The 8762-nt window shown below is 50.5% G+C and overlaps 1 protein-coding gene across 1 annotated transcript in view; it reads left to right on the plus strand.

The window, feature by feature from the left end:
• The first annotated feature begins 204 nt into the window (after nucleotides 1-204).
• The window catches only part of BRINP1 (BMP/retinoic acid inducible neural specific 1), an 88383-nt gene continuing 79825 nt past the window's right edge, over nucleotides 205-8762 (plus strand). The window contains exon 1 of the mRNA XM_074923609.1: nucleotides 205-434. The gene's annotated coding sequence lies outside the window, so the exon portion shown is untranslated. The remainder of the gene's footprint in view (nucleotides 435-8762) is intronic.

Raw genomic sequence — 8762 nt, forward strand, 5'->3', positions numbered from 1 at the left:
CTTCCCTCCTGGAGCCCTTTTCATTTTTATTTCTAACCCCCTCTCCATTCTCCCTGCTGCCTCTGCTCCTTCCCCCGATGGCTACGAACTGAGCAGCAGAAGAGAGGGGGGGGGGGACAGGAATAAGGGAAGGGGGGGAGAAAAAAAGCAAGAAAAAGAAAAAAGAAAAGGAAGAGGGGGGAAAAAAAAAAGGATTTTTTTTTTTTTTTTTTTTTTTTTGCCTCTGCCCTTAATGCCCGCGATCTGGATCAAGGAAGGGGATTTTCTGTCTGAGCATGAAAAGGACTGCTAGAGCCCCAGGATTTTCACGCCTGCATTATCAGCCCAGCACCCAGTATGCGAGCTGGACACAGAAGCTCTCCCACAAGTTCCTACCGAGCCGAATAAAACCCACGGGCGACCCGATCTCCGCCAGAGAGGGACATTAGCATCAGGTAAGGGAGCGCGGCGCTGCGGCTGCGGCGATGTCCCCGCCGGGCTCCCCCGTCCTGCCTCGGCCGCGTTGTGTAACGCGCCCCGCGGCACCTCTCCGCGCCCAGCCGCGCACACGTTCGCCTTCTGCGTTGTACCCCCGCCCTGGGCAGCGCGGAGTTACGTAGGGAGGGTGGTGGCGGGGGGATGGATGGCAGGAGTCCCGCAGCCCGGTTAGCGATTGAGTGTGCGTGCGTGGTGGTGAGCGTGGGGCCGAGATTCGCCGGCACTGGGAGGAGTGGGAAGACTGGGAGCACTGGTTCCGACGCGGGCAAGACGCAGCCCCCGGAGGATGCCCGGCAAGGGGGTTCAGCCCCCGACTCGGCTGGGCTGGCGGCGAGGCGGGGGTGGGGTGGGAGGTAGCCAGGCTCCATCTGTATTCCGGAGTATGGATACATCCCGGAGGGGGGGGACCGTCCCCAAGGAGATGGTGTCATCTCCACTTAATCCACTGCTCCGTTTTCGCAAGTGACAAGCAAATCGCGGAGGAAAAGGAAAGTCTGTCGCCTTGAATCCCACACTGGGCTGATTGCCTCTACTTCTGGTAGGGACTGGGAGACAGCGGCAGAGCCGAGGGAGGGCAGCGATGGCGGGGGGGGTGGGGGGTGTCTGCATCCCACAGCGCAGGAGATTGGTTTTCCCCGGCTCAGCTCCCAGCGCTGCTCGCGAGGCTGGTGTGGAGCATAACTTTGCCTTTTCCAGTCCATGGGGAATAGGGGGACAGAGGGCATCTCCACGCCATTACATCATCCCCGCGGTCCAGCACAGCCTGGCTCTAAAGACCCCGCGATGATCCGAAGAGATCTCTAGGTGTGAGAGCGTGTTTTGGCTTTGGAGAGTCCCTCCGTGCCTTTACTTGGGAGTGGGGAAGGGGAGGGGATGTCACTCCTTAGGTGCAGTCTCCTCTTCATGGAGAGAAATAGGCAGCAGAAGAAGCGCTGGCAGTCTTAATGTAAGAATTTAGCCTTGTGATTGACATCTGCACCAGGCAGGACAGAAGGGTCCTTCATGCTTTACTCTGGCTGCTCTTCTGGGTGCATAATAATAATTCGTTAATGGCAGTAAAGCTGCTTTCCCAAGAGTTGTAGAGAAGTATTTGGGCGATGGTGAGAGGAGGAGGTAGTGAGTGAAGAAGAGATGAGGCTTTGGTGTAAGAAATATGAAAGGTTGGGATTTTTTGTGTATGATTTTTTTTTTTTTTTAATCCCTTATCAAGGAAAAAGATTGATCAGATCTGCTTGTGAGTGACAGACAGACCAACCTGGACTCTCTTGCTCCCACACACCATGCAGACGAGCAGTCGTGGTCTCCCTCGCATGCATGTACACGCTAAGCACACAAAACACACGCTGCTGGGCTCGCCCCGGCCACCCCACGCTTAAACACAGCATCTTGGTCTGGCTCCCACATGGATGCAAGCACCTATTCAAGCTGTGCAGCCCCACAGTTCCCCCGCGCTCAGACACACAGATTTGATCTACACATGAGCACACACCGTAACATGCAGAAATAACTGCTTTGATATTCTTGTTATTCAAACCAAACATTTGGACGTTCGCAGGAGCACACACATCCTGTCTTTGCAGGTCTGTCAGTAGGTGTCTGCTCCTCCAGTGTAGTCTTCTGCCTTGCAGTTAGTCCCAGGCATTGATTTGGGGTTTGTCTGACTCCAGAGCCCTTTGCGACTCAGCAGAAAAAGCCTGGTCACATTTTGTGTGTCCACGTTTGTTTTACTGCTCTTTGCATGTTCCCAGGACTCAGTAATGGTTCCAGTACTGGCAAGGCAGACAAGCAGCAGCCAAGGGACTGGGGCATGGCTGGGGGAGCACTGGCAATCCTAGACCCATCGTGCCCTCTCTGATCAAGAGCTGGAGTCTGTGAGTATGGGAAGTGCTCTGCCAGAGTTACGCTGCTTTTTTCCACCTGCGAGTGTGTATGTGAGCACACGCATCTACGGCTAGAACACGCGCAGTGCAAGGCTCCACTTCAGCCTTACCCTGGTTCAGAGCAGAACCCTCCCATCCTCAAACAGCTCCGTGCCTTCGCAAGCCCCTTCGATCAGAAACGGCGCAGGGGAGGTGATGTCACTGCTGTTAGATGTATTTAACCAGCATCACCCTCTGACCTTCCTCCCCTTCCCCTCTTTCCATCGGGCCTAGTGGGGAGGCTGTGTGCCCCTCCAAGAGCGGGAAGATAATGAGGTCGGCTCAAGTCTGTGTTAAAACTTTGTCAGGGAGGAACATACGGTGAATTGGCTTGCTCTAGGTAAAAGGTGTCCCAAAAGAGACGACAGAGAGTGTTTCTGTGTTGCCTCCTCACCTCCACTGTTTACTACATTGGAAGGATGTGTAAGGCTGACGCTAAACACTACGCGGGAATGGGTCTGCCAGCAGACAATAATCATTGTCGTCTGTGTAACAGAAATAGTTCAAAGCCAAATCCTTCCGTCTCTGCTCAGGCAGAAGTGCCGCTGCCTGCTCTGGGTGCCTCGCTCAGGGAAGCGCTGCAGAAACTGCCTCCAGTCCAGGACCGGCGCATCCCAACGCCTCTCCCTGCCCACCCCCAGAACTGGATGGGGATTTCTAGACTTTAGCCAGGGCTCTCTGGCGACACGGCATTTGCAGCTGCTGCAGAGGCGCTGAGAAGACAGGAAAAAATAAATAAAAATAAATGAAAAAACCTCCGCTAAAGATCAGAAATGAGCGTGAAGAGCCCCCAAACCAGCCCGAGGCCGTCACATCCGCAGACGGAGAAGCAGGGAGGGGGCCGCTCCGCCGCCGCTCCCCCCGCGGGAAGGACACACCACACACACACACACACTCCGCGCAGCTCCGCGCCCCGTTGCGCCAGCGCGGAGCCCCTCCGCGGCAGCGGGGCGGTCGGCGCCGCCGTGGCCCAGGAGGGGGCGCTGTGGCTCCACGCAGCGCCGGGGCGCGGAGCGGCGCGGAGCCGGGGGGGGGTGTGTGTGTGTGTGTGGGGGTGTTCGCCCGCCTCCCCCCTCCTCCCCACACCCCCCCGCCCGCCTGCCCCGGCCTCGGGAGCCGGAGCCAAGCGCTAATAATAATACGGGGGCGGGAGGGGGGGCGAACGCTAAATAACAACAGGGCTCCTCTTCTCCCGGCGGCCCAGGTGCAGCTGAATGGGCCCGGGCCGGATCCTGCCCGCTGCAGACCCGCCGGGCGGGCGGCAGCTCTGCTGAGGATCTGGCCCCATCCATGCAGGAATCTTTTGCCCGGTGATGAAATGCAGCTACTTCTGGGACAGAGCCCAGCAGCTTTTCCGTGCCAGCAAATACTACAGGGGAAGTGAAAAATCACTTCATGCATTGAAAGTGCAGAGATGAACTTAGTGAGGCAGAATATAAATTACCCGGAGTTAGGTAGCTTGTGCCCTGCGGTTTGATTTACACCATCCCTCTTGCTAAAGTATCACGAGATTTTAAACAGCCCTAAGGACCTTGGCCCATTTCCTTCCAGGCCACGCCGAGCGGCTTCCCAGAAAGGGGGAATATCCCTGCTCAGAGCGATCTGGCTTCTAAACAGCCCCACGGACCATGGTCTGATCCTGCCGCTCTTCCTCTCGCCTGGAAGATGGCTGCCCTCCAGAGCGGGATGCTGAGCTACCGACTGGTACTGAGCTGTGTCAGGGCCGAGCATCTCCTCCCAGCCCCGGGCGATACCCCAGAGCATCCCCCGATGCCAGGGGAGGGTTTTTCCCTGCTTGCTGTGCCTCTGCGCTGCCATGTCCAGCTGACCTGCTGGGACTGGAGCTGGGTAGGACAGGGCTGCAGCAGGCTTGCAGCTTGGAATCGGTGAGAAAGAGGGAAACGGTATCAAGCAGAGAGGCCTGGGGAAGGAAACTGGATATAGCTACTAGATGTTTCTGTCTGGAGAGAGTGAAATACGGGCAGAGCTGGACTAGGCAAATGAGGTGACATTCACCAGGGTTCAAGAGTAGGCGTAGGATAGCTGTTGCTGACTTGATGGACTAAGCTGTACTGCTTCAGGGAAGAAAAAGTGCTAGGACTAGTGAGAGGGAGGAACGGGAAAAAGAGCAGGAATCAGAGGAGCAGCTGATTTAGACTGAGCTGAAGACAATTAAAGCACTCAAGTTTATTTCAGGGATGCTGGATCAGATCCTAAGTGAAGGTGGCATAAATTGGGCATAAACGTCGTTTTAAGAAGGAGCTTAGAGGCAGGATTCCCTCTGTAGTTGGGTCGGGGGGTTTAATACAACATGTCTAAACCCGACTCAGTGAGCTGTTTTCTTGCAGCCTTGAAGCAGCACCTGCAAGCAGCATCACAGGAGAGAGAGAAAGACGCTTATTTATTTTTGTTATTTGTTCTTCTGAAGTCATGTGCTCTACATCCATTTTATTGTTGCCTACAAGGCGCAGCTGACAGAGCTTAGCTATGCACAACGCCGCTGCCGCGTCTGCTGACAGGCCGGTTCGGAGCACAGTGCTGGGTGAGACTGGGACCCATGGCGGCACCAGTGCCCCTGCGGCTCTGGTGATGGCTTGTCTCTAGGTGTTGACAGAACATTCCCCAATGCCTGAACTCTCATCCGCACGATTCCCTGCTCCCATTTCAGAAAAACAACTAGTTGCGCCGCTGATGGATCACCTCTTACAGTGGCAATAGAAATAACAGTAAGTCAGAGCAGCTGCAACTGATGGTAGCAAATAATCTAAAACAGCTTCAGATGGTGGCCTCCAGAGGAGGACGGAGTGAATGGCCTTTGCCAGACACATCCTGTTGTTGTCCAGTGTTTATATTGGTGATAGAAATGCTGGGCAGAGGTAGAAACCCAGGTGCCAGGAGCACCAGTACAGCTTTCAAGCTCTAGAACAAATTCTCCCTGTGTGTTAGCAGTGGGCAGTTCTCAGTGGAGTACTGCCATCACAGTGACATCTTTCCTCCCAGAGGTTCACAAATTATAACAAAGCCAGCTTTGGGATGACGCACACCAAGCAGTGACACAAAAGCTTGCAAACCAAGCTCTGAGAGGTTCTCATTCGTAAGAGAAGCTCCAGAAAAAAACAATTTGCTCCAGGGCTTTTTGCTGGAAATCAAAACAGACTATAGGAGCAGAGGGAGCTCTCACACTTGCATCCATTCTCCCTGTCCAATTCCAGCAGAATAGCTCTGGTTCTTGCAGTCTCGTCATGCTTGGCACCTGTCTCATGGCTATCCTGATGGAAAGTGCACTTTCACCTGGTAGTTATAGAAGATAAAACCTAGAGCCTTATGACAGGTCTTCTTATAGCTTGGACTTTTATATCTATGCATATTACAGCTGAAATATGTTGTACAGAGAGTACCTGTGAAAAGCTTGGAACTGCTTGCTGTAAATCATCACAGCCTGTCGAAGCCAGGGGAGTTAACTGGCTTCATGGTGAGTGAGGATCTCTTTCTTAGGGTTTGATTTAGAGTGTGATTTAGAACCTGGCCTATGCTCTAGACTCTGCTGTGTCCATCATGATTTTGGATGCAGTTTTGGCCAGAAGTCCTGAGTTGGCACAACTGATCCTATTTAGCCATCTCTTTACCCTGCTGGAGCTGCGTATGAGGTTGTCAGATACATTGCTAACATTGGAGACCTTTGTAGTAATTTATCCTTGCGGTTGTGGATGCTGACTTGCTAAGCAGGGTGGAAGATGGGGAGGGTGAGCTTAAGAACCATTGCCTTGCACGGGCAGTATATTCCAGGTGTAGCTGCAGGGCCAGAAGAATAAATAAAAGAAGTTTGTTCACTAGTTTGGAGCAATAGTTAGAAAATTACACAGAAACCAAAACTAACCAAGGAAGGACAGAACAAAATAAACTGTGACCCCAGGGAGGAGGGTGACAATTCAGGGCAGGCCAGAGAACCAGGATGAGCAGGTGTGAATCTTTAGCTGGACTTCTGGGATCAGTGGAAGGGACAGCAGTGAGGCAGGCTACGAGTGCCGGAGCAGCCTGGCTGCTTTCGGCATGTGACTGCTCTTCACGGAGGTACAGATGGTGAGCGGGTAAGCGAAGCCCTCAGACATATGCTGGGGTACATATGTGGCTGTGGGTCCCTCCTGGCTAAGACCAGCTCCTTGCCTAGAACATGAGGATGCTAGAGTTATTCCAGACATTTCTCACGCTGCTCTGTGCTGGGGGAGATTCGCAGTCAAAATCAAAGGTGTGTTTTGAGGGAGTGGGAAGAGCTCACAAGGTACAAGGGGAGACTGAAGAATGCTTGAGAAATACTGAGAAAGTCAAAGGAAAGAGCTAACAAAGACAGCATAATGTTGGTGCTAAAATTGTGAGCAGAGATAAAAAAGCAGCAACGAGGATACATGTAACGTAGCCTTAAGACCAGCAGCTATTTCTAGAATTGCTTATGTCATGTCGTCCAAATTCAGAGTTGTTTCTGCAAAACAACTCCAGGCTTCGCTGTTTTATGCCTGAGAATGCTGATAATGTGTTTATCTGCCATTTCCACTCTCTTAAAAGAGAACTATAAAGTATTTGAAAATGATGGTGGGTTGCTATACCATATTTTAGGCCAGTGAATAGATAAATCTAATCAGCCAGGGAAAAGCCACCAGTTAGGATTCTCCCACGGTATTTGTATGATGCTGGCTTAAAGTAACCTAATAGCAGTAACTGGAGTTCTCATAAGTATTTGGATAAAATTCTTTTTGTGCATTTAGAGGTACATGTGTATCAATCCTCTTCTTTGTTTTTTGGGGGAGAAGACAATGTTAAAAGACAGTAATCGGAACTGGATGTGTTGCTCGGGGTATTTGCTGGTGACATGAAGGAAGGGGTGATACGTTTTGGAGCTGAATCGGGCCTTATTAAGACTGGGAAAAACTGACAAGTGGTCTAACCAAAGCAGTAGGACATGGAGGGGATCAGAAAGGCATGGATGAGCGCTATCACTGCTGGGATAACCTTTCAGGTGTTTGGGGACATGCAGAGTCAGTAGTTGTCTCAGGCCTGACCCATGCAGTGTCACCAGGAAGCCGAGCTCCTGCAGGGATGGATGCTTCTTTATTGAGTCATTTTATGCATTTGATTTTCACAATATCCTGCAGTACTGGAATCAGTTATGAATTGCATGCAAACGTATTTTGTTTGGGATTTTTTAGATCTGGTACCACCCAATTTCCTTGAGTGTCTCCAACATTCTATGAGCAAGAGAAGGAGTGAATAACCATTTCCCACTGTCCATCTCTCCTCTGTTTGTGAATGGATAGACATCAAATCATACCCCTTGTCTAAAGGGCAGGCAGGCCCCGCTTCTGCAGGATATGGAATCGAGTGCTTAGACATTGCTCAGAGAATATCAGGTAGAGGTTTGCTTTCAAACACGTGCTCAAGTGTCGCTGACTCGGTGCAATCATGACTGCAGAGGGCCTGATCACCTAGGCCTGATCAACCTGAATCACATAGACAAATTTTTAATTACAATCCCATGGACATAATGAAACCTGTTTCCAGGATCAAAGTCTAAGCAACAGCAAATCCATACACATGCTGAGTGAATCATGTTTATGATCCGCCAGAGTTCAGCTTCTTTGGTCCAAAATGCTGGCCAGGAAAGCAGAAGAAATATTCTCTGGGATATTATAAAGATTTACTTATCATCAGAGGGAGAATCAATGAAGATTGATGGCAAATTAGATGGATACTTGAGACATTAAAAGGAAGGATGGAAAATAGAAGTGATATTATAATTGAACCATATTAATATATTTTAAATGGCTTTACAAATATTAACAAGTTAAATAAGGAAAGCCTGGAAATAATAGTTTATTTAGTCTGGGAAAGCTAGGAGTAAGAAGGTACATTTGGGTTCCAGTACAAAAGTATATGAAGGTTAGAATGAACAGTGATCAGAAACATTTTAACACTTTGATGATACAAGAACAAGGGGACACATCAAAATTAAAGGGCACAACTTTTAAAGCAAATTAAAAGGAAATAGTCCTTTCTTCAGTGTATAGTGAAGCTACACAATTCCCTGCTGCAGGATGTCGCTGAGATGAAAGTCTGGATGGATTTGAAGTGTAAAAGGCTACATAACTTTGTAGCAATTAATAGCATTTGCAGCTCTGCAATCTAGGACAATGGTAATCAGATCTCATGCTTCAAAGCAAAAGCTGACCATCTTCTGGGGTCAGGAAGGACATTTTTTCTCTGCATAGAAAGAACATAATATGGTTGGCCAGGTAATATGACTGGATATGGTCGATCCTGCTAGAAGCTATGTCAGCAAGAGATTAGCAAATTGCTTCTGTGGGTGCTGGATTA

The sequence above is a fragment of the Athene noctua genome, chromosome 20 (assembly GCF_965140245.1).
Source record: "Athene noctua chromosome 20, bAthNoc1.hap1.1, whole genome shotgun sequence".
Lineage (NCBI taxonomy): Eukaryota > Metazoa > Chordata > Aves > Strigiformes > Strigidae > Athene > Athene noctua.